The sequence below is a fragment of the Notamacropus eugenii genome, chromosome 7 (genome assembly GCF_028372415.1).
Source record: "Notamacropus eugenii isolate mMacEug1 chromosome 7, mMacEug1.pri_v2, whole genome shotgun sequence".
In the NCBI taxonomy this organism is placed as follows: Eukaryota; Metazoa; Chordata; class Mammalia; order Diprotodontia; family Macropodidae; genus Notamacropus; species Notamacropus eugenii.
The window spans coordinates 118,798,605-118,824,476 of NC_092878.1; positions in this window are offsets into that span (position 1 = coordinate 118,798,605).

Consider the following 25,872-nt stretch of genomic DNA (forward strand, 5'->3'; position numbering starts at 1 on the left):
CTTAATAACGATTAATTGGGAAACAGATAAACAAATCATAGGGTATGATGCTGAATGATGAATACAGAGATGGAACAAATGAAATATCAACTGATGCAAAGCATGGTAAGCAGAACCAGAAAAATAATACAGATAACTACTACAATACAAATAGAAAGAAGAAGAATAACAAAACAATCTAAACTAAATACTCTGAAACTATAATGACCAATCCTGACCCCCTTAAAAAAAAAAAGATATTTGAGAATACTTTTCCCATCCTTTCCAATCTTATTATGTAATACTGCAAATCCAGATGTCAAAATGTCAAAATTCCTAAAGATACATGTAAAGAATGACATATCATTAGCATCTCAATTGTTTGCAAAGCAAATCCCTTTACCTGTGAAATCAACCCAGGAGATAAAGAGGTAGTGCTGGATCATAATAGGTCAGTTAAGTGGCCCAGTGGAGAGAAAACTGGATCCGGAGTCATCTTCCAGAGTTGAAAACTGACATCAGACAAGTGCTAACTGTGTAACCCTGACTACTGAACATCAATAAGCTGGATCATACCCTTGATTTTAAACTTGATATTAGAATTATGAGTGTATTACAAATGTGTCTGACAAAGATAATGAAAGAGCACAGATGACAACTGCTTGACTATCATATTTGATCTATATCAGATTTCCTTAGGTATCCTGGTGATAGTATTGTTCAACTATCTTTGTTGTGTATATATTTTCATGATCCCACTTGAATTTTTCTTAGTTGAAATACTAGAGTGGTTTGCCATTTCCTTCTCGACTTCTCTTCCTTCTCTACAGCATTAAGTGTGCCCAGGGTTACACATCTAGCACTTGTCTGATGTTAGATTCAAACTCTAGAATATGAGTCTTTCTGACTCCAGATTCAGTGCTCTATCCATGGTGCCACTGAGTTGTCCCATTATGATTCAGCACCACCACTTTACAACATGGGTTGATTTGACAAGTAAAGGAATTTATTCCACAAAAAATTGAGATGCTGATGATACAATTTCGTGCTTTACATGTCCATTTAGGGATTATGACATTTTAACATCTAGGTTTGCAGTATTCTACATTTACAATTCCCTAAAATTACAAAGAATAATCCTAGGAGGTATGCAATGCCAGTGTGATTACTCCCATTTTATTGATGAGAAAAAACAAAACTCAGAGAGCTCAAGTGGTTGATTTATCTTAAACAGTGAACAAAACCTATATATGAACTCAAGTCTTATGACCAGATCAAGTATATTTCTACCCTGACAAACTGACTGCAGTAGGAATTCAGGAAATATAAATATTGGTGAGATTTAGAGCAGTTGCAAAGAGAGAGGTAGAGGGGGTGAGAGTAACTGTGACTTCAAGAAGAAGTAGCATTTAAATTAGTAGAGGAGGTTCACTGAAAAGGACATCATGAGCTAAGTCATGGAAATGGGAAGAAACAGTAACAACTTACTTGACTGAAGCTCTATTTAAGTATTTGTTGAGAAATAAAAGTCTTCATTTACATATTCCCAGATGATAGACATCTCTAACGTATAATTTTTTTCACTTACCTCCAATATGACAGCCTTGTGTTCTTGTCAACCTTTCTTTCCTCCATATTGTCAATGCTCATATGAAATTTTAGCCTTTCCCTCAATAGCCGCTTCTACTTTATCTCTCTGTTTAGTTCAGCTTTCATGCTTCAGGTCATGACTGGTCTTACTAATGTTGGAACTAAAGTGGCAGAACAGGCAGTGACCAGAAGGGAAGTGAAGAGCCTTCCATTTTGTAATTCTTGTTAATCTCTGGAGCCCCTTATAGTGCCTTGAACTTAAAAGGCACTCAACATTTGTCAAGTAAATAAGTTAACAAATGGATATTTTTATCTTCCTTCTCACCCCACCTCTTCATATTTCCTACCTCATCTTGTGTTCAAATTCTCAAGATAACTTGAGTTTTCCTGTGAAGTGTGGAGAAAATTCATTTCAGTTCTTCCAGTACATTCATTTGTTTGTTTTTCTTATAGATTCTAAATAGAGATAATGTTTGAGGAAGGGCATGAGAGCAGTTGTATCACGTAATGTCAGTAGCAGTAAAATAAACAAAAACAAGAACAAAAACTCAGGAAAAATAAAGGACATGTTGAGAAGGGTGATGTCCATACTTCTCTGAAGAACAGCCAGGTATGGAAAACCTATGAAACTGTATTCTGTTCTTCTATGACCCATGGAAATGAAAGCTTTAGTTAGATTTCCAAGGTGGAGACAAGGGAGACTAACTGTGAGACATAAGGTTACTTTTCTTTTTCCCTTGTCTCCCTCTCTCAAAAAATGATAAACTGTCTAGAAGAAAGAGTATTACTCCAGCAGTTAATGTGGATAGGAAGACTTTTCTTCTTTTTTACTATTTGGATTTATCTTTGTTATCATTGGAACGCTTGACTTCAAGATTTACCTTGTTAGAGTCTTTATTTCAGTTAAGTCAAGTCAAAAAGGATGTATTAAATACCTACTAAGTGTCATGCACTGTGCTAAGTCCTGGGGGCACAAAAAAAGACAAATAAACAAGCAAACATACAAGCTTTGATCTCAAGAAGCTCATGGCATAATATGGTAAAGAATATGCAGACAACTATGTACATAATAGATATATATACAGAATAAACATGAGATAATCTTGGAAGGCACTGAAATTAATGAGGATGAAGAAAGGGTATGGGAGCCAACATTTACCAGTTATTAGTGTTTTAAAACTAAGCTATTTCTATTCCATTGTTTATTATGTGGAAAGGATATGAATATTTTCTAGGTTGTTTTGCTTTGCTACTGCAAAAAAGAAGTACTGCAAAAAGTACTACTATAAATACTTAGTACATTAGAATTTCTCTTGTTTTATTTTACTTTCAAATCTTTCTTCATTTTTTTTCAATATAGGGCTAGAATTGGTATAGTGGTGTCATGCACTGTTTAGTACCATTTATGTGTAATTAAAATTACTTTTGAGAATTGTACTGATTTACTCAATTACCAGCTGTGACCATGCGCCTGTTTTCTCACAGAATCTCTCACATTTATATATATTTTTCTTTTTTGTCAATGGGAGTGAGATGGAACCTCGGAATTGTTTTAATTTGCATTTTTCCAATTAGTAGTGATTTGGTGCTTTTTAAAATGTTGCTGTAGATAGCCAGATTTTGTTTTGTTTTGTTTCTCCCTTTAGAGTTACCTGTTCATATCCTTAGGCTATTTATCAATCAGACAATAGCTCTTATTCTCATGAATTTGAATCAGTTTCTTATATATCCTGGAAATTGTACTTTTATCAGATATTTTTCCCAGTTGTTTCCTTTTGAATTTTAGCATTATTGAATTCATTTCTGCAAAAATAATCAAGCTTTTGTGATCCTCTCTATCCCTAGCCCTATTTCTTATTTATATATATATATATATGATCGGTAATTCCCTTTAGTCATTGATAAATGCTATTTTCCCTTATGATACGTAAGGTTCTACAAGCTAAGAATAGTTTAATGTATCTTTGTACCCTGAATCCCTAGCATAGTACCTGGAGCACAATAGTCACCTAACAATGCTTGTAGTTTGTTCAATGGACCTCTCTGACACATTAATGTGTCTCACTGGTCACATAGTTGTTTCTGTAAACATTCTCTCACTTGCCCATCTCCATACTGCATCACAAGTTTTATAAGGGAAGGGAAGTGACTGTCATTTTTCATGTCAGAGCCCCCTGGCCTTGCACATATCTTTTATACATCAAGTAATCAACAAACAGTTATCAAGTGCCTACTATGTGCCAGACACTGCTTTACTGCTTTCAACCCTGAGAAAATACTCACAGATATATACATATATATATATATACATATATATATATATATATATAGAGAGAGAGAGAGAGAGAGAGAGAGCACAATATATATATATATATATATAAATATATATATAGAGAGAGATATATAGCTATATGTACATATATATTACATATGTATGCACACATACATACATTCATATGGCACAGAGATATAATATCCTGGGCCAGCAACGATATGAAGCCCCATTTGACTGCATAATAGAAAGACCAAAAGAGGGCCATGCATAATAATGCTTCAGAAATAGTTTGAAGTTATGTTGGGAGATATTTTAAATGCCACAAAGGAAGAGTTACAAACTCAGGTATAGAAATCTGTGATACCTTACAGGAAAGAAGAAAGAGATAGGGATAAGAGAAGGGGTGGGGGTAGTTAAGAGAAGGGAGGGCAGATTGGGGGATGTAAAAATCAGAAGCAAAGACTTTTGAGAATGGTAAAGAGAAAAGGAGAGAGAGTAGGATAAACAGGGAGAAAATAGGATGCAGGGAATATGTAGTTGGTAATCATTATTGTGAAAAAAAGCAATTACAGTTAGTTTCTGTGATAAAAGCTCTATTTCTCAAACATGTAGATAACTGAGTCAAATTTATAGAAACAAGAGCCATTCCTCAGTTGATAAATGGTCAAAGGATATGAAGAGACAGTTTTCAGACAATGTAATCAAACTTCTCTATAGTCATATGAAAAAATGCTTTAAATCACTATTGATTGGAAAAATGCAAATTAAAACAACTCTGGGCTGCCACCTATACCTCACAGAAAAGGAAAATGACAAATCTTGGAAGGATGTGAGAAAAACAAAACGCTAACGTACTATAGGTGAAGTTGTATACTGATCCAATCATTCTGAGGGCAATTTGAAGTTATACCCAAAATTATACATGCTATAAAACCATGTATATACTTTGATCAAGCAAAACCTCTACCAGGTCTGTATTCCAAAGAGATTATAAAAAAGAACCTAAGAGTACAAAAGTATTTTAGCACCTCTTTTAGTGCTGTCAAAGAAATTGAAATTGAGGGGATGTCCATCAATATGGGGAAAGGCTGAACAAATTGTTGCATGTAATTTTGATGGACTACTATTGTGCTTTAAGAAATGATGAGCAAGATGCTCTCAGAAAACAAATCAAAACAAAACATGGAAAGACATACATGAACTGATGCTAAGTGAAATGAGGAGAACCAAGAGGACACTGTACACAGCAACAGCAATATTGTATGATGATCTACAATGAATAACTTACTTATTTTTCAGTCATACAATGATCCAAGAAAATTCTGAAGAATTTATGGTGAAAGCTGCTGTTCATATCCAGAGAAAATAAAGGCAGAGTTTGAATGCAGATCAAATATACTTTACCTTTACTTTCTTTATTTTTCATTTTTTAGTCTGTGTTTTCTTTCACATCATGATTTACATTGAAATGAATTTTGTATAACTACACATGCTAACTTCTGTCAAATTACTTTCCTCCTCAATGGGGTGGGGATGGGAGGCAGGGAGAGAATTTGGAATTCAAAATTTTAAAATAAAGAATTATAAAATTGTTTTTACATGTAACTGGGAAAAATACTATATTAAATTATAAAATTTTCAAAATCCTTTTTGAGCTCTTCCATGGCCTGAGCCCATTGAGTGGGCTGGGATACAGAAGCCTTGACTTCTGTGTCTTTCCCTGATGGTAAGCACTATTCTTCCTCATCAGAAAGGAAGGGAGAAAATGCCTGTTCACCAAGAAAGTAACCTTCTATAGTCTTATTTTTTTCCCCTTTTCTAGGCATTTTCCCAGCCAGTGACTTGACTTCTGAGTGTCCTCTCCACCCCCACCTCGCCTCCAGATCTGCCCAGCCAGCACTTGGGGTCTGAGATTCAAATGCTGCTTTCCAGCCTCAGGGTTTTGGGTGGGGCAGGGCTGCTATTCAGTGTGAAATTAAGTTCAGGTGCTCAGGTGGGGGCAGGGCCACCTCCCAAGCTCAGTTCCCTCAGGGGTTTATGCAGAGACCTTCAACACTGGATCTAGGCTCCTGCCTGCTTGGGGAGCCCCAGTCTGCTTCCACCTCTGCTGCTGCCTCCCGAGGGGCCCTGAGTTATGGGGGCACCCCACACCCCTCTTGACCCACCAGAGACCCTCTCACTGACCCTTGTCACCTGTGGGTGGGAGACCCGCATGACCGCTGGAGACTCCATCCCTGAAGCCTGCTTGGATCCTCTGCTTTCTGTGCTGCCAAGGCAGGATTGGGCTCTGCTCTGGGTCCAGGGCGCGAGGGACCTTTTGCGAGAGGTTTTCAGGCTCTCTGGAGCAGAAATCTCCTCTGCTCCTTTGTTCTGTGGCTTCTGCTGCTCCAGAATTCGCCAGTGGTTCTTTTTTTACAGATATTTTATGGGCAGTGGGTTCGGAGGTAGCATATGTGCGTCTTTCTACTCCTCCATCTTGGCTCCGCCCCTAAATTATAAAATTAAAAAAAAAAAAAAGATCTCCATGTCTGTTGAAGCTTCAGAGAAGTGAATGGATTCAAGGCATGCAAGACAACTTTATGAAGATGCTCATAGTCTGCAAGCCAGAATGTCAGATAACAGGCTCAAAAGTTTATGGTTATCAGGATTCTTTTAAATAATATTTAGCAAATATTTATTCACCACTTACTAGGTAGAAGACATTGTGTTAAGCACGGTGAGAATGCCAACATTTAAGCCCTAGATTGGAAAGAAGATAGAGGAAAGGATGCTCAACAATTTTGTCATTTTATTTTGTTGTTCATTGTAATGATAGGACAGTTATTTGTGATGTCAAAAAAGTGTTTAGATTTATGTATGAGTGGAGTCTTTAAACCATTCTATATGTCTAAATCTTCTTGGTATCTTAGTTCAGATGGAGTTTCATAAAACAACAGGAAAATTTCAACATATTTGACTCATTTTAGGTCTTAGGGAATTTTCAGAGTATTACTGAATTGAAATTTTGAGAATCTTGCCAACTACTACATGAAGTACAAAATTTTCTTTTGATTTCCAATGATATTTTTCTCTTGAAATTCTCAGCTTTTTTTCTATGACAAAACTTGAGCAGCTACAAAGATTATCCAAGAAGGATGGATTGTGACAAAGCTGAAAGTATTATTGGTGTATTGAATTCTAGTCTATACATCATTGTTTGGTAACAATATTCCAAACGACAGAAATGCACAAAATTCCTGAGTGCTGGAGCTTGTGCTTCAAACTTAGATTCAACTGACCAACGTGTAAAACCATGTGTCCCTGGACCACTGCGGGTGGCACAGTCATAAATCCAGCAGATCAGAAATGTTTCCATTAGTAATGACATTAGTGGTCTTTTTCTTTTCCTTTTTTTATTCTTTGAATTTTTTTATTTCAAAAAATAATATCTTTCATTAAGCACACACATATAGGTATATATATGTACGTGTGTGTGTGTGTGTGTGTGTGTGTATAACCTGCTCCATGGAAATTAATGTTTTTATATAATGTACATTCAGGTCTTGATAAAATGTATTAATAGATTATAGTTTCATTTAAATTTGATCCTCTGTATTCACCAATCTCTCTATAAAAAATTCCTCTTAGTATTCTTACCTAAATTCTCCTTTTCATTGGTCTGTGTAGCATAATCTTAAAAATTTCAATTAGGTTAATTCAAAAGAAATAATGATTACTTTGTGTTAGATTAAAAAACTTAGAATTAGATTTTGTCTCCTTATGAGCAAGGTTCTATTATATATATATATATATTCACACTACCCTGTGCTACAGCCTTACTTAAATAAATTTTCTACATGTCACATTACTAGAATTGCATTTATTTATTTATTTTTAAAATTTATTTATTCATTTTTAGTTTTCAACACTCACTTCCACAACATTTTGAGTTTCAAATTTTCTCCCCATCTCTTCCCTCTGCCCACCCTAAGACAGCATGCATTCTGATTACCCTGTCCCCCAATATACCCTCCTCTCTATCTCTCTCCTTCCTTCTTTTATCCCCATCTCCTCTATTTTCCTGTAGGGCAAGGTAGTTTTCTATACCCCATTGCCTGTATATCTTATTTCTCAGTTGCACGTAAAAACAATTTTTAACATTTGTTTTTAAAACTTTAAGTTCCAACTACTCTCCCTCCCTCCCTCCCCACCCATCTGCAGCTGAGAAGACAAACAAATCAATATAGGTTATACATGTGTAGTTATGCAAAACACTTCCATAATAGTCATATTGTGAAAGACTAACTATATTTCCTTCCATCCTATCCTGCCTCCTCCATTTATTCAGTTCTCTCTTTTGACCTTATCCCTCCTCAAAAGTGTTTACTTTTAATTACTCTCTCCTCCCATTTACCCTCCTTCTATCATCCCCCACCCCTGCTTATCCTCTTCCCCCTTACTTTCTTGTAGGGTGAGATAGATTTTCATACCAAATTGAGTGTGCATATTATTCTCTCCTTAAGCCAAATGTGAAGAAAGTAAGGTTCAATCTATCCCTCTCAGTTTCTCACTTTTCCCCTCATTGAAAAAGCTTTTACTTGCCTCTTTTATGTGAGAAAATTTGCCCCATTCTATTTCTCCCTTTTTCCTCCCAATATATTCCTCTGTCACCCTTTTACTTTATTTTTTTAGGTATCATTCCTTCCTATTCAACTTATCCTGTGCCTTCTGACTATATGTATATAATCCCTCCAACTACCCTAATACTGACAAAAGTCTCAGGAGTTTTGATGTAGGAATATAAACATTTCAACTTTAGTAAGTCCCATACAATTTCTCTTTCCTGTTTACCTTTTCATGCTTCTCTTGTTTCTTGTGTTTGAAAGTCCAATTTTCTATTAAGGTCTCATATTTTCATCAAGAATGGTTAAAAGTCCTCTATTTCATTGCATGACCACTTTTTCCCCTGAAGTCTTCTACTCAGTTTTGCTGAGTAGGTGATTCTTGGTTTTAATCCTAGCTCCTTTGACCTCTGGAATTTGTTATTCCAACTCCTCTGGTTGGAAGTTGCCAGATCCTGTTTTATCCGGATTGTATTTTCACAATACTTGAATTGTTTCTTTCTGGTTGCTTACAGTATTTTCTCCGTGACCTTGGAGATCTGGAATTTAGCTACAATATTTCTAGGAGTTTTCCTTTTGGGATCTCTTTCACGAGGTGATCAGTAGAGTCTTTCAGTGTCTACTTTACCTTCTGGTTCTACAATATCAGGGAAGTTTTCTTGATAATTTCTTGAAAGATTATGTCTAGGCTCTTTTGATCATGTATTTCAAGTAATCCAAGAATTTTAAAATTACCTTTCCTCGATCTATTTTCCAGATCAGTTGTTTTTCCAATGGGATATTTCACATTGTCTACTATATTTTCATTCCTTTGGCTTTATGTCAAAATTTCTTGGTTTTTCATAAAATCATTAGGTTCCATCTGCTGCATTCTAATTTTTAAGGAATTAGTTTCTTCAGTGAGTTTTTGGATGTCCTTTCCCATCTGGTCAATTCTGATTTTTAGAGCATTCCTCTCCTCTTTGGCTTTTTGGATCTCTTTTGCCATTTGGGTCAGTCTGTTTTGTAAAGTGTTATTTTCTTCAGTATTTTTTTTGTAACGCCTTTAGCAAACAGCTGACTCATTTTTCATTATTTTCTTGCACCACTCTTATTTTACTTGCCATTTTTTGTTCTACTTCTCTTATTTGATTTTCAGAATTCTTTTTGAACTCTTCCAAGGCCTGAGATCAATTTTTCTTGGCGGCTTTTGATGTAGGAACGTTGACTTTGTTGTCTTCTTCTATTTGTGTAGTTTGGTCTTCCTTGTCCCCAAAGTAAGATTCTATAGTCTGAATTTTTTTTTTCTGGTTGTTGCTCATTTTCCCATACACTTACGTGGTTTTTGAGCTCTTTTTCAATGTAGTTCTCTACTTCCAGTGGGAGTAGGTGTACTGTCATCCACTCGATGGCCCTCCCCCCAATCTGTGGGCCTAGAGCTCCAGAAACACCTACTGACTCTGCCCCTGCCCCTGCTGCTACTGCCTCAGGCTACTCCTCTGCATGCTCCCCCACCTCCTTAGCCACTCTGGGGCTGTGGTTGGACCATTCTACTCTCTTACATAAATCTTACAGATTTTTTCCACTGACCTTCCAATTTTTCTTTGGCATTTTGGGGTCATGAATTCTGGAAGCTGCCTCAAGTTTCTGAAATTTCATCCCCCAAGGCCTGCTTGGATTCTGTCTGCCAGGGTAACTCACACTGTACTGTACTCTGTTCCCAGTGGGACCTGAGAGACACTTTCCAGTGACCTTCCAGGCTGTCTTGAACTGGAGATTTGCCTCATTCCATCATTCTGTGGGTTTTGCAGCTACAAAATTTGTCTAGTCATTTTTTGCAGGTACTTGGCTGGGTTTGAGGGGAGAGGACTAGCAAGTCAGTGCTGTTACTCTATAATCTTGTCTCTGTTTTTTTCTCTTTTTGTCTTTTTCTTTAGGTCTATTTATGTTACAAGGTTGAATGTCATCTTGGCATGTTTATACTTTAGCTTAGTCAAAACCTTTATGAAGACAATATCATGGTCAAAGATTTACGAAAACACTATGTATATTAGAAATCCTGATGCTCCAAGTACCTGAAGAATCATCAGATATTGAACAGTTGATGGGAATGACAAGTCAGGCATATACCTGCATAAGGGCCATAAATTGTAATCTTTGAGCCCAGGATAAGTAATTAGAAACAAAAATAGTAGTTTTCAGAAAAGGAAATCAATTGAACAGTCAAGGAGACCTAGCTCATGACCCTATGGGGAAGAGAAAGAGATATAAACATATTACAAACACAGAACGACCTGGGACATCAAACAACTGGGAGAACTCAGCTTGGGTGTGTTCATTTTGGGGGAGGTGGAAACAAAATAGGAGTTTTCAATTTTTACCTTTTTTTCCCCTTAGAGATACCAAGTGCTATCAATTTTCCCAATATCTCAACACCTGGGGACAGAGCCCTGACTAGTAAAATTTATTCTTGGACACTAGAATGAATGGAGGAAATGTCTATTTGAATATTTGTGATATAGATTTTAAAAAGTTAATTTTACCTAATTTTTCAGCATTTAAAAAAAAATCTACTGAACCAAAAACCCTCATAAAGGTGATTATCCACATTTAAGGAAAGTGAAAATTCCTGAATGATTTGATTTGATCTTGTCTCCTTTACAAAAGGGAGTTGGGGAAAAATTACTTTTCTAATCAATAAAATTTAACTTTAGGTCTTAGTTGAACATGTTTTCCCCTACTTTATTATCTCTAATGACTGTCCCTTACCTCTAGGGTGCAACAGAAATTCCTGTTTAACAGCCCTTCATGATCTAACCTCAACTATCTTTCCAATATTACTATATATCACTCCCCTTCCAGCAATCTATGTTGCAACCAAATTGTCTTTTCACACATATAATTTCATTTTCCACATCTATATCTTCTTATTGCCTGCACTCTATTAGACCAAAATGTACTCTCACCTAATCTCTACGTCTTAACAATTCTTTCTTTCCTTTGAAAAATGCTGCTAAAGCAATACCTTCATTTGGAAGTGTTTTTCCAGAAGTCCCCCTCCTTCCTGACAATACATTCCTACCCCAAATTTACCTCATTTAGATTTTATTTATATAAGCTGATTCAGTGATGCTCAACTCAGACTTAGAGTTAGGAAAACCCCAGTTTTTTCCCTGACTCACTTACTAGGTGTGTGACCCCAAGGCGCTCACTTAATCTCTTTCAGTCTTAAATTTCTTGTCTGTCCAATTAGGATATAAATAGAACCTACTTCACAAAGTTGTTGTGATGATAAAATGAGATAAAAACATTCAGCTTTTTCTCTCCAAAACCTTAAAGTATTAGGAATCAGGATGCTTTGTTACTAACTAGCTGTGCGACTTTGAAGAAGCTCCATAATCTCTCTGAGCTTTCATCGTCCTCCAGCTCTGACATTTCTGCTTCTGTGATTCTTAGAGTATCACTCAAAGTCCTACAGTACTTTTCTCTTCAAGACACACAATCACCGTATTATTTACATTTTAAAAAAAAGCTAAAATAAAAAGTTAGTAACATCATTTTTTCCCTTAGCATTACATTGAAAAACCCCTCTTTAATTATAAAACTAAAGTTTTCTCTTTACAAATAGTTACTTTAGTGTAGTGAAGAAAACCTATTATTTTGTCATCTCCTCTATACCCTCAAATAAAGGGGTAGGTGAAATTCTGGTCTGATCTTTGGTTTAGCAATCTAACCATCATGCTATCAGACCTTGTAACATGCTTTTGAAGAGGACTTTTCCTTTGTTATGGAGATAACACACCTCGATAAAGAAAAAAATCCTCTCAAATCCTTTCTAAATAAATTATTTCTTATTTTCAAACAGATTTTTAAAAATCCTTCCAGTGGTCTCAAAAGAACGTTTTGTACTTTTTTTCTACCTCTCTGTCCCTTTTCAGTTTGTACTTCCTTGGCCTCCCTTGTGCATGGCTTGAGCAGCACTGGGCCAGTGCTCTGAACTCCTGACCACTGGCTGATGCACTTAGAATATGTTTGTACAACATGGAACTTATTTCATACCACCTTGCTCAGTGAGGTTGTTGAAGCTTCCCTCCCCTTAGGCAGAAGGGATAGGGAGTGTCGGGATACTGGCTTCAATAAGCAACTTTTTATGGTGTCTAATCATGTGCAAATGTGTTAAAATTGGTAGTTTTTAGCAAACAGTTATGGAGCATATTACCGTAAGGCATTTGTTCATGGCGTGACAATGATTGGCCCCTGGCCACTTAAATGTTTTATTTAATAATGTGGGAATTTCAGTGTGTTTTCCTTTCATTATTTTTAACTTGAAAACAGAAACAGAAAGCTCCTTCTTTCAAGTTAAAACTTTACCGCCTAGAGTCTGTCAAAGGCAATATAAGCATCTGGAGTTTAGAGCGGGAGCTTTTACAGGATGTTAATTTAATATACTGGCATATTTCATGCATACTCTTTATATTTTGTATGCTTGAAGCTATCTCCAGAGTGGCCACCCAAGAATAATAGACTTATTTTTAAAAATCCATACACTGAAGCAGAAAGTATTTTACATGTTATACTGCAAATTTAAAGCTCAAGTTGACAACCTTATAGTTAAAGCAATGTTTAATGTGTCAACTTCTATGCCCCAATGTTCACTATAGTGGAAGACACAGGATTACATAACCAAAGGCCTAAGATTTGCCTTCTTTTAACCTCTGATGCTCCTATCTTTCCTCTAGGAAGGGGAAAGGATCTAGGTCCATTAAAGAAAAGAGGTACTAAGGTTTGTCTAAAAAGTGTGTTTTCCCCTAGCAATTGTCTATGTCAATGCTGTACTTTATAAGAAAATGCTTTTAATTGGATTCTAGGAGAACAAAACATATTGTTAGAAGTTTACAGTACAGAACAGCAGCAAAATACTTTTCAATCACAAAATGGAATGTGTACTGTTCTCTAAGTACAGTAATGCAACATAGTTAAACACCCAAAACCACCTCCAAAACTGACTTCAAAGACCTGCTAAATGATTCACTTTGAAGTCACAGTTGTAGTTTTCATTAATAAAAAGAAGTAATGGTGATCTGTGTTATCTATGGTTTACCTTTTCAAAATGTGCTTGAGAGTTGCTTACCTTTAGTATCTGAGAGATCCATAAACACCAAAATGGGGCAGCTAGGTGGTGCAGTGGATAGAGCACTAGAACACGAGTCAGGAGGACCTGAGTTCAAATCTCACCTTAGACACTTGATACTCATTAGCTGTGTGACCTTGGGCAAGTCACTTAACCCCCTTTGCCTCATCCTGGGTCATTTCCAGTCATCCTGATGCATATCTGGTCGCTGGATTCAGATGGCTCTGGAGAAGTGAGACTGATGACCTGCACAGCCCTCCCTCACTCAAAACAAAGTCAAGTGCAAGTCATGTCATTATTTCTTTGATGGCATAGTCTTCTTCAGCAACAAAGGGTGAACACACACACACATAAACACCAAAATATTGTGAGTTCAAGAAGTTGCAGCATGTTGAGGGTAGTCAAGATGTTTCAAACCTGTTGGTGAGTTAAGGGGATGTCTCCCCCAAGCATGTGAAGACTTCTCCTGGAGGAATGGACAGATGACAATCATTTTTTCCCAATAGTCCTGAAGGCATCTGAAGCAGGCAGAGTGTGCTCACTGTACAGGGAGTGGTATTCATTATAAAGTGAATGTGTATGCTTGGTTAGATATTGAAAATGCCAAGGTCATCCACTGCAATTCAAGTCATTGCCAATCATCCTGACTTTTGTCTTGCTACTGTACTATGATGATTCTAGAAGACAGAGTGAGGCTGATGACTTTGTGCAACTCTAGCTCACTTCAATCCAGTTCATGGGATGACCCTGTGATGTCATTAGTCCTCTTCGAAAATGAAAGAAAAACAATAACAGATTTACAGAAGGAAATAACTTTAGAATCGATTGAGCACAACCCTTAAAGAAGTAGAAAGTCAGTTGTGACTTCCCAGAGTTACATAATTATTTAGTGTGGAACTCAGGACTTCCTGTCTCCAAGCCGAGGGTTCTATACACTACAACAAAATGTATTTTGATGAGAATGGAAAAGAGAGAGAGAGAGAGAGAGAGAGAGAGAGAGAGAGAGAGAGAGAGAGAGAGAGAGAGAGAGAGACAGACAGAGAGAGAGAGAGGGAGAGGGAGAGAGAGAGGAAGGGAGAGGGAGAAGGAGAGGGAGAGGGAGAGGGAGAGAGAGAGAGAGAGAGAGAGAGAGAGAGAGAGAGAGAGAGAGAGAGAGAGAGAGAAGCAGAGACAGATAGACACAGAGAGACAAGAGACAGGGTCAGAGACAGAGACAGATAGAGATAGACAGACTGAGAGAGAGGAATGGTATGTAGAAATAGAGACTGGAAGGAAGGAAGGAAAGAAAGAAGGATGGAAACAAAAGAGGATGGAAGGAAAGGAGGAAGGAGAGAAGGAAGGAAAGAAGAGGTAGAATGACAGAAAACAAATGAAAGAGGAAATAAGAAAAGAGGGAACAAAAAAGAAAAAGGATGGAAGAAAAAAGGATACGATTTTTGTGTACATTTTACATATAAGTTCAATTTATGCTCATAATATGCAAATTCATTTATAGAAATTAAGCCACCAGTATAAAAAAAGAACAAGTTGGAGTGAAAAAGAACATATTTAAGTAACATATGGGCTATTGAATGTCAAGTTGTAATACTTAAAGGTCTTGATCCAATTAAAGGGGAAAAAAGAGCAGTAGTTCTAGTAATTTTCCATTTGAAACAGCTGAAATCCACCTCAATCTTCACATACAGGTCAGCTATTGGTAACTGTATTTCTTGGAAACAATACTTAGCTTCTCTTATAGCTGTACACCAAATGTAAAACATCATGCTTTAATTAATCAGTGATTACTATTGATGATATTTTTAGAGATGCAAAACTTCCTTATTCACCTGGATAGATAATTACTCTCTATTAAGATTAAAAAAAACAACCTAAAAGTAAGGAATTCTGCATGTCCTTTCTTCAAGCTGTAAAATCTATCACTTACAATAATCATTCTTATGTGACTATTTTGGTGTTGATAAATAGAATCTTAATCTTAATCTTAAATAGAATGAATGACATGGGGTCATCTGGTCTGACCTCTACTCAAATCATGAATTTCTCTGACAATATCTCCAACAACTGGTTATCTAACCTCTCTTTCAATACTTCTAAATGACAGGGATCTTATTATTACTATTTCCCTTTTTAAAATAGCCCTACTATTTTTGATTACTATTATTATTATATTAATTTTGTAATATATTAAACTCAATCAATTTATCAGATGGCATTAGTTTAGTGTCCATTATGTGCTAGATATTGTGCTAGGTACAGGGGTGGGGAACCTGCGAACTTGAAGCCACATGTAATTCTCTAGGTTCTCAAGTATGACTCTGACCGAATCCAGGCTTTACAGAACACATCTCCATGTGAGGTAAGTTTAAGAAATGCTGGAGTACTAAGAGGTTAAGTGCTTTGCCCGTGATCACATAGATCTGTCACGAGTAAGACACGAACTCATGTCTTTCTGGCTCCAAGGTCAGGTCTCTATTCAATTTCACAGGTTTATTGAAAGTGCTTTAAAATTATCTTAAACATTTAAGTATTTATATTGCAAACACAAAATGCCTTCACTTTTTTTTGGAGGAAGCCCTGCATCAGAATTAATACAAGCCTCTCTTGTCTGACATCTTTGCTCCAGAAACTTCTGCACGGCTTTAGAGGCAAAGGCCTCCAAATAAGACCAAACCGGCACTGCCAGTTCCTGCCTCCAGACTCCCACAAGCCAAATCTTTGTCTACTCCTACCTGCAGTGAGGCCAGCTTGCTGAGCATGTTAAAAAAATAACATCATTATCTGTACTTTGAGGGAGATCCTTGAACAGTTTATTCATCTCCCTCCCTCAATGGATGTCTCTCCAGACAGACACTGTGCCTCAGCTCATTTCTCAAAGGTTAACATTCATCTAGCCAACCCCAAATACTCTCCTTTTCTTAATGCTTCTGAACTCTGAACTTCTGAAATAGAAACCCTATTGCTTGTTCCCAGCTGCTCGTACTCTCACTCCTACCCCCTCAACCCTGACCCTCAAATGTTGTATTCCAGACCTAGTCACACTTTCCACTGCTCTTCAGAATGTCTACTTTATAACTAACAAACTTGCTTTCATCTTAAAACAACTCACAGTTTCATCTAAAACGTTTACCTTTCTCACTCCTTCCAACTTTTGACTCTCACTGAGACCAAGATTCTTGCTTATGACACTTTGTACCTGGTCATTATTCCCAATACCACTTGACTTTCATATCGGAGAATGCAAAATACTTCCTGTTCTCTGTTGGTACTTGCATGCTGTCTTAGTGCAATCGCTGAGCAACCTTTCCTCCATTAATATTCATACTGCTCAAATTATTACCTAATACCAATCCTAGAAGCCATTTTTCTTGACCCCTATGACATTCTCATTCCTTCCTTAATGAGTCCAATGCTTGATTCACAGTGTTACTTTTCTAACTCCTATTCTTGAAACTTGGATACTACCAAATAACCTAATTTCTTCAAATACTCACAACAATAAAAAGTCAATGGAGCCAAATTTTCAAAGGGTGCAACAAAATAGCTGGTCAGTCAATAAGCATTTATTACAGATTGTACTCTATGCCCAAAACTATGTTAATCACTGAGCATACAATAAAAGGCAAAAAAAAAGTTTCTACTCTCTAGGAGATCACAGTTTATAATGGGGCAGACAAAAAATATGAACAAGTAAGCTACGTACAGGAAGTGGGAAAGGGCTAGAATTAAGGGGATTGACTTTCTATAGAAGATGGGATTTTAGCTGGGACTTGAAGAAAACTAGAGAAACCAAGAGGTCGAGATAAGTGATGAGAGGAGAGAATAAATAGAAATAATGATTCAGGTAGCCTCTGACTTTGTTAAATGAAAAAGCCCTGGGAAACTCAAAACTCCCAAGTTACCTTGTCAGATTATAACTTGTGGAAACAGCCCCCAAACCCTTTTTTTCATCCCTGCCTTAGAGAAGACTTTTAATGTCAACTAGCTACCAATTCTCGAAGTCCCTTTCTTTTCCCTCTGGGACAAATTATAGCACTATTCCCCCAGGTTCTTTCCTCCCTTCCCCTAGTGCCTAGTCCTGCTAAACCCAGATAAAATTTTTATTAAAAAAAACACTAGATGTAATAGGTTAGCCTAATTCTTTCCAGATCCACAGTGAGGATCTCAGAGACCGGATCTGTCTTCACCACCTTCTCTGATTAGCCTTTGTTACATACGTTATCCCAATAAAGTTGACTTATTTTGTTCTTCTGTGTGTTCCATCTTTCATTATACAACATGATTATTCTAAAATTTACTAAACTTTTATCAAGATAACAGAGAGAATATAAAGAATTTGGGATGATGAAGCCAAATAGGGATAAGAATAAAGTGGTATACAGAAGCGAAATTGAATGTGTGCTTCATGTAGGATATCTGGATGAAATGATTTAGGACAGGAAAAAGTTGTAGTTGAGACTGGAGGTACATATTAATCATAAGAGAAGGCAAAATCCTAGAAGACAGAAATGGTCAGTCAGTCTTCTCATTCTTTTCTGAATATTGTTGGTCAGAATTATAGAGGCATTATGACCTTATTCCTTGGTTTGAACAAGAACGGCAGTTGCAGTGCCATTAGTTTAGATTGCCATCTTCTTTTGAAAAAAGAAATTAAAAGCAAGGAATTCTTCTGACTGAAAGAGGTGTTGAGTTTTCAAAATTAAAAGGCAGTGAACTCGTAGCTGATCTGTGGAATAATTTTAGAATTAATCATGGAAGGGACTATATGCTAATTTTAGGAAGGGAGAAGTTGACTATGTAAATATGGTTTCATTAAAATCACATAATACAGAGTAATCTTTCCCTTTTTTGGATAATTCTAGATTTGTAGATTAGAGGAGTTCTATAGACAGAGTATATCTGGACTTTCAGCAAAACCATCGGTAAACCATCTATCGGTAAAACCATCTATCACAATATCCTGGTGGAGCAGATGGGAAAGGATGGATGGGATGAGAATACCCATTAAATCAGGAGGGCTTAAAACTGATACATGGAATGGATCCAAAGGGTGTTGATTAATGGACCAAAGTCAAACTGGAAAGAGGAATCTAGTGTAATCCCACAGGGGTATGACCCGAATCCTTTTCTAGCATTTTTCTAACAACAACTTGGATGAAGATATAAATTGAATGCTAATCAAATTTTTAGATAACATGAAATTGAGAGGGAGTGCTAATATATCTAAGGATAGACCTGGGATCCCAAAAGATCCCCGAGGCTCCAACCACGGATATAATCTAATAAGATAAATGTTAATGGGGCCAAATCAGAATTTGGAGTTTTGCTTCCTTCTGACTCTACCCCTATAAGGAAAAATACAAATTTAGCAAAATATAACCAGAAAACTCTCCACCTGAAATAATGTCTAGGGCATCTAATGGACTAAAGTGCATTATGAGCAAGCAATTTTATATGGCAGCTTACTAATTATTCCCAATACTTCTAGTTTCTTGTCTCTTCAATCCATCCTCCATGATTCATATTTAATATTCCTAATACACAGGGCTGATCTAGTCATTTGTCTGTGGAAAAATCTTCAGTAGCTCACTATTGGTTCTAGGAGACAAATAACATTCTTCAGCCAGAAATTTAAAACTTTTTCATTCTGGTTTCCACCTACCTTTCTTGATTTAATTCATGTCACCCTTTTATCCTTTCTATGTTCTAACCAAACTGACCTGATAATGCTTCAGAATTTGACATTCTATCTTATTTCTCTTTTGCCTTTGTCCAGCTTATTCTCAATTATTGGAGCACATTGTCTCTCAACATCTTTCTCTTAGGATCTTTAGCTTTTTCTCAATGTTCAGCTCCTGACAGAGCCACCCCTTGCTATATAAAACCTTTCCTGAGTCCCCAAGTTGTTATTTTTGATTTGTCACCTTTGGTTTCCTAAAACAATTTTGTAGTTACTTATCTGTGAACATGCTGTGTCCCTCCTTTTCCCTTGTCTATAGTAAAATATAAGTTGCTAGTTCATGTACTGAGAAGAGTGACAAAGACAGTGCAGGATCATGATATACTAGGATTAGTCAAAAAAGAATTTATGATGAAAACATTCATTTCCAATGTGACTCCATTTAGGGTTGTCTTGGCAAAGATACTGGAGTAGTTTGCCACTTCCTTCTCCACCTCATTTTTACAGACAAAGTAACTGAGGCAAATAGGGTTAAGTGACTTATCCAGGGTCACATAGCTAGTAAATGTCTAAGGCTGGCTGGCTGGATTTGAACTCAGGCGTTGCTGACTTCACATATGCTAAAAAGAAAGTGGATATGATACCAATCTTTTAATTTTGAATTGCTCCTCTGGGATTAAATTTATTTTCTGTTTCATCCTAAAGGATAGAGTTAGAGGGATACTCATTTTAGAACTCATTGACCTTACAATAAAGCCTACCCTCCTCCAAATTTTCCAATTTTAATTTTTTTAAAATACCAACATTTTTTAGTCTTTAGGTTCATAATTTGCACGCTGTGTTTGACTGCTCTTTATTCTCATCCTACATGAATTACTATATCTTACCATTTTTTTACCTTTATAGTATTTCTCACATTCAATCTCTTCTCTCTACTTATACAACTACCATTTCTTTTTCAGGTCCTTATCACCTCTTGCCTAGATCAAGTGAGGTCTGCAAATCCCAGGGTTCCCTGGGACACTTTTGGGAGGCTCATATGATAAGAGCTATTTCATAAGAAGAAATTTTAATTTCTAATATGCTAAATATAAATAGATATAACCCACATAAATAAAAGCTCTTTAGGGGCAGGGGAATCTTCAGAGTCTAAAAGGGTTCTAAGGTAAAAAAAATGATAGAACCAGGCTAGACCACGGCAGTGGCTTTTCAATTCCAAATTGATATTTCTGTTTCAATCCTTCTCTACTCCAATCACACTTTCAGCTGACAAAGTGATTTTGCTGAGCTGCTGGTCTGACCATGTCTTTCCTCTACTCAATAAAATCTAGAAGATTCTTATTGCCTGTAGAATCAATTATAAACTCCTTTGGCTTTTAAAGACTTTTTTATTCTGTTCCCAGCCTGCCTTTCCTATCTTCATCATATCTTATTCCCTTTCCCACACTATATGGTGAAGCTAACCTGACCATCTCTCTTTTCCTCTGCCATAAAATTCTACCACCTATTTCCTTACCTTTGTATTGGTCATCCCTCATTCCTGGAATGCACTCCTCGCTCACCTTTTCCTTAGAAAATTCCACTCTTCCTTCAAGAAAACTTTTTATATTTCATATCTTTTCTGAAACCTTATCTCATTTTCCCTCCCAGATGATCTTGTTTTAACTGCTTTGTATTTGTTGTTTTTATTTATCCTGTGTAAAATAATATATGTAGGGTTTTTTATATCCCCCACAGGTTATAAGCTTCTTGAGATCAGAGATTTTTAATTATATTTATTTGTATGATTAGGGGTAGGGAATCTGCAATCTTGAGGTTACCCATAGCCCTCCAGGCCCTCAAGTTCATCCTTTTGACTGAATACAAGGTTCACAGTTTAAGAAATGCTGAAGGGACCATGAGTGCAAAAAGTTTAAGAAGCCCTGCTCTAACCACTCTTAAAAACTAGAAGTTTCAGAGAAAGTGCTCACCTGCACTGGTAGATAGACTTTTCCCATCCAATATTTCCTAATACCAATGAAATCACAAATTTGACCAGTGATTCTTTTAATTATACCAGAGATTTCTCTTTCTCTTCCCTTTTCTCTCACAAAGCAAAGAAAGGAATAGTAGATAAACAGATTGAATGTTGCATTGACATCTACCCATAAAGCTTTATTAAAAAGCTAGAAGGTCTCCAAGATATCAAGTGAATCTCAAAAAGAAAATTTTTGGAAAGGAAACAGCAAGAATCATATAAGATTCACAGAAAGCAAAAATAGGATGAGAGGTTGTGATTAGCACCTGAAGAGGGAAATCCACATTGATGAGTTTATGAATTCATTGAATAATATTGAAATGATTTCCTGAAAACAGCTCCCAAAGAACTTCTGTTTGCCTTTTTTTGCTGTTTTAGATTAATTTTATATTGATTAAGAAATAGAAAATCTATATTTATTTTGCTTTTCAGACCAAACCGGTGATTGTGTTGATGTCCAGAAATATCACTGAGGAAGCTCCCTATACCAAAGTATGTCTACATCTTCTCTGCAACCTATAATCTGAGAATTTTCTGGGGCATCCAAGGGTAGGAGACTAAGGTGTCTAAGATCACATAGCCAATATTTATAAAAAGTAGGGCTTCAACTCAGGTCTTCTAACTGCAAAATTGGAACTACATTTCATTCCTTCTTCATTTTATATTCTATAACTTACTTTTTTTAATTAATTATTTTTTTAATATTCTACAATCACTACCAAAAAACTTAGATTTCCCCCCCACGTATCCACCACCACCCCCCTCCCTCCCCAAGACACCATATATATAATTCTATATAGAATCTACATATACTTTCCTGTTGAATACGTTTTCTCTATAGTCATGCTGTGTAGATGAACTAAAATAAATAGAAGAAATCATATAACAAATCAAAACATAATACACACACACACACACACACACACACAAACATGATCTGCTACATTCTGCAAATGAATTCCATAGTTCTTTCTCTGAGTGTGGAAGGCATTTTGCCTTAGAAAACCATTGGGAATTATTTTTTTTTAAGTTCTTGGGTTATTACAAAGATCCGAGTCTACCAGAAAAAACTCTCATACACCGTGGTCACTGCTGTGCACACAGTTCTCCTGGTTCTTTCTGCTCCTTTCACTCAGTATCAGATCATATAAGTCCTTCCAGACCTTTTATCATTTACTTTTAACATTAATTCAGTTTGTGTTCCCTAGTTTTCAGTTGTAGACAGCAGTTGACCTTCAGTCTTTTACATCTACTTTTTCAAATCTTAACACTGCTGATATGTAGGTTTGTCAATGTGCTGAGACATGAAAATCCCTGTACAACAGTGAAAAAACATCCAGTCAGGACTTAATTGCAATTGAATAGCAATGGTGATACCAACAGAAACAAAAACTGTTAAAAAAGAATCATGACTATAGTCAAAAGGTTCTCTTAAAAAAATAACTGTTATTTGTTCTCCTGACTTGTTTCCTGTGAATAACATTCAGTGATTGAATGATAAAGAGCTCTAGACTACATGATAGGGATGTCTACATTGAGGATGAGGTGTTAGGAATGGTGCCCTCCAGGTCAGGCATATGCACCTCCTTGGCAGTATTGGTGTTACTGTTGCGGCTTCAACTCTGCCCACCGAGAGAAGCCAAAAACTCTCGTGGCTTCATGATGTGTTGCGGTAGAACCATCTCAAAGAAATCAGAGTCAGACCACCTCTAATCCAAGGACAGACGTTTATGGAGATTCACCCCTCTAAAGAAGTGGATTATGTTCCAAGAGGAACCAGCAACTTCAGAGAAAGCAAGATGGATTTTTATATGATAAAGATGTAACTACATAACAGAAATTATAAATATTAAAGAAGGCAGGAGGGGTTTGTTAAGGGATTAGGTAATAGGGGAGGGGTCACAGTGGAACTGCTTAGGTGATTACCTACAATGTATACAGAAAAATCTATTGAAGGGTATGTATGCATGCTAATGATATTATAATAAGCCTCCCTAAGTCATAAGTTTACTCTAGGTTAGTTCTTAACTATTACTGTGCAGGTGTCTATTTAGGAAAAGCCCCTTCCATTGTTTTGGGGTCCACATCCTGCTTGGGCATCCTGGTAATGCTGCTTTCTGATTGCTTGAGTATTGTAGTGCTGTCTGAGATTAGATGGACATGGTTGTGCTTGAGTTCATGGACATATCTGTTGTTTCCAAGGGAATATGAGGAATGGGTCTGGGAGCACTGACTAGCTAGAGGCAGTGTCTGGGATCCCCTCACATGGACACATCTTATGTTGCTGGGAGAAATATGAGTTCATGGGCACACCTGTTGTTCTAGTGGGTAGTGAGGCATATATAAAAAAGTTAGGACATTGAGTGTGTGTGTATGTGCACTTGTGTGTGTGGCAGTGGGGGAAGTGTGAGTGGCTAGGTAGGTATAGTGACCTTGCTGTTCAGTTGGGCCTGTAAGGAAGTTAGAATATTGGGGGTGGGGGCATCTTTATTATGATTCCATCAATGGTACAACATAGCACAAGTAGAATATGGAAGCAGGTTCATGAGCAGCCCGTTGAGGGTAATGTATAATCCAGAACAATATCTAGAACACATGTAGGTACACATCCAACAGGGAGTCTCCAACAATAAGGTGCTGGTTGAGGTATAGGTGCTAATCATTGGAATATTACTGGAACAAGTCTGTTTACTGGGGAAAGGCTAAAAAAGGTTGTCATATAGGAATGTAATAGAATATTATTGCACTGTGATAATTGTAAAACTGGGTATTTTTTTTTTTACTATCCACTCACCTAAAACTCCTTCCACCCCTTGGAATCCACCCCTTGTAACAAATACGTATAGACCAGCAAAACGAGCCAACTCTTTGATTGTCTTAGAATGTATATTCTGTCTGTACTTCAAGTCCATTACCCTTCCATCAATATGTGAGAGGCATGTTAAATTATTGCTCTTCTAAAGTCGTTATGTTTTGTCACTCTGTTCACTTTTCTTGGAATTAAAAATGTTTTTTCTTCATACTGAATTTGTGGTCTTCAAGTATGTTGTTTTGCTGGTTTAATTCCTTTCACTTTCTATAAGTTTATATGAAATTTATGTTTCTTTGACACCACGTTATTCCATTAGGATTCTATAAAACAACTTGTTTAGTCATTCCTGAGAAGCACCTACTTTGTTTCCAGTTGTTTCCAACCACAAAAAAATGCTACTATAAATATTCCTACATGTATAAGTCTTTTCCTTTTACCCTTGAGTAATTTTGCTACAACTTTGTTAATTTAGAAAAGTCTATGTATATAATATTTGTGTGGGTGTGCATATACACGCATTTCTTTAAAAAGATTCCACATAATAGTAGTTTGCATTTTCTTATACAAATTTCTCTTTTTATTTTGTATTTTGTGTATTGGAAAGTTTGTATCTGATAATGATTCAATTTGATGGTAAAAAGAAAAAAATAAAAGTTTAAGAGAAATAAATGTTATAAATATGGAAAAGGATGTAAAGATTTATACAAATGAATACAAAGTGAAATAAGAAAAATAGATATATTCAAAACAACTGCCACACTATGAATAAAAAGAAAAACAATAAAATAATTATGAAATGATGATGCAAGAGAAGTTATGATTCCTCTCCTACTTTTTTTTCAAAGTTGGGGGACTCCCAAGTATAGAAAATCACATATAAAAACTATTTTGTGCATGTTTTAGTTTTTTGAACCATTGTTTTTCTCTTTTTTATTTGTTAGAAGACTTGGTTTTCTGTGGGGAGGGGAGAGACACATAGGGAGTATAGATGATGTAAGAAAGAAATATGTAAAAATTATTTTAAAAAATACTACTACATCAGGTAAAAGATACCTGTGTTCCTTGTGGTGAATTAATGACATCGTTGGCCTTCTAGTGGACATCAGAGAGAACTTATCTTGCATTCCCAATTCCTTCTTCCTTTCTGCCTCCCCCTCACCAAATGGGGCATTGTAAAGTAGAAAACCTTCCTTTTCTTCAGTGACATATTCATGATTTCAAACAGACTTGTGGGTGGGTAGAAATGCTACACAATTCAGCTTTCTCAAAGTTTACCAAAATGTAGGAATTGCTTTGTGCTGCTCTGCTTTAAATAAACACAGATAATTAAATCAATCTTTGCAGCGGTAGAATCGAGCATCAATCCAAACTTTGCCCAGCCAAAGGCCATCTTGGCTCCTTGCCAGAAGCTGGAGGGTCAGAGCTAATTTGCATAAAATTGAACAGATTGCCACAGCTGCGATCCTCATTAATACCAAGGCATAATCACAGTCATTTGACGTTCCATCCACATCAGAGCCACCTCCAGTGGAGTGCCACCCATTGCTTTCTGGGACCTGTAGTCTCTGAGATGTATTTCTGTCTTTAAAAGAAAACATTTTTCTAGTCTGAAAGATTTAAGATCAGGGACTCTTAGTTTTTCATTTTAGCATTTTAAGGCATCATAAGTACTTTTGCTTAGAAGTACCTGCTAGTTTTAAGGGACCCTCTTATGCTTATTAGGGATTTTTTTTGATTATTGTTTATTTTGTGTTAATGGTTGGATACCATTATTATAAGTCTTTTGGGAGACAAAAATGCACTATGTCTGG